We start from the raw sequence: 1,670 nt of genomic DNA on the forward strand, positions 1-1,670 counted from the left end.
CTTCTCTCTCTCTCTCTCTCTCTCTCTCTCTCTCTCTCTCACGCGCGCGCGTTGAATACTTATATACATACTGCATTGCGAAATTAAAGTATATTTTCCTATACACATTTCACAGAAATAACTATCATTTAAAAAACTGGTTGATGCTGAAATTCATATTGTTGGCATATTGTACGCGTGCTTATAGCATTTTTACATTGAATCTTCAATTTCAATTGACCGCGTAAATCGGCGAATAGAGATTCACCGTGCAATCATTTGCAATTATCGCAAACGCATCATCATCCGATGTCTTTCATCTGACTCAGCTTGGAAATTAAAAAATCAGTAATCCGTTATCGCTTTCCTTTTTTGCTTGCTCTTCCTGCCGTCCCCCCTCTCTTTTGATCATATTTTGCATTAAATACAATTTATAATAATACAATAACAACTAGATACGATTAAAAGAAGGTTACCAGCAATGGTAACACCAGTCACAAAATATTGATCGTTATTGGCAGAAGATCGTTTGCTTTTCATATACATATTATATGGCGATGTATATACATACATCAGGTATTGAAACAATAAACCATACCTTCTCGTCCTCCTCTGTTTCAACTGCCATTCAATTTCCTCCTTCACGCCTCGCATCCTGCAAGAGAGATGGCTCCTGACCGATTCTCTCTATGTCAGTGCACGCTTTACCTTCGTGCATGGCACTTTGTTTGAACTTCGTATCGTATTTCACTCCGTTTTATATAAAACAATTTCTTAAACTACTTACTCTCAAATTTTTATAAACTAAATAATAATTCTTAAATTATTTTTCTGATATAAATTATTAATTTTGTTAGATATTACAACTACTACTTACACTTTAATTTGTCCAATATGTTACAAATAGAATATTTAATACAAACGAGGGAATTAACTTTTCTTTTAAAATATCTTATTCCAATCTTTGTAAAGGAATAAATTAATGTGATTATAAGAAACTTTAAACTATAGTGCGTGTCACACTTTTGACAAGCAGAATTTCAGTCGTTCGACTATCAGGGGTTGATGTGGAGAGATTGTTACTCACGATGAATGCGGAGGAAGCTAAAGTGGGTTGCTTTCAAATGATGTTAGTGTTGCTACTCGGAATAAACTATGTCATTGTCGCCATGAGTCACGGGCTACCGGTTTTTCATAATTATACGCCAAAATTTTATTGTCAGGTAAGATAGAGTATAAAGGGAAAGAAATTAAAAATTTTTATTTATTTTTATTTTTTTGTGATATAAGCTATTATCTTAATAGTCAAAGCTATTATCTTAATTCAGTGAAATATACACATAGGACGATATTCAACCAAAAAAAAAAATCGGAAAAAGTCTATAAAGGAAGGAGTATAAAAATGACTAAAATTAATGCTGAATGAATATCTTTAAAATTTATGTAGCCATTATTTTTTTGAAAGTTCGTACATTCATGAAAAAATGTTTATTTATTTTTAGGAAAGCTTGTGAAATCGTCCAAAAAAAATAAAATAGATCATTTAAACGCACTGCAAAAAACTCATTTTGTTTTTAAACGGTGATTTCAAAATTAATGGTGCGTTTGCATTTAACATAAGTTGGATCATGAAATACTATAAGAATACATTACCAGGAAGGTTACAAATATATATGTATATATATTATATA

The sequence above is a fragment of the Atta cephalotes genome (assembly GCF_000143395.1).
Source record: "Atta cephalotes unplaced genomic scaffold scaffold00026, whole genome shotgun sequence".
NCBI lineage: Eukaryota > Metazoa > Arthropoda > Insecta > Hymenoptera > Formicidae > Atta > Atta cephalotes.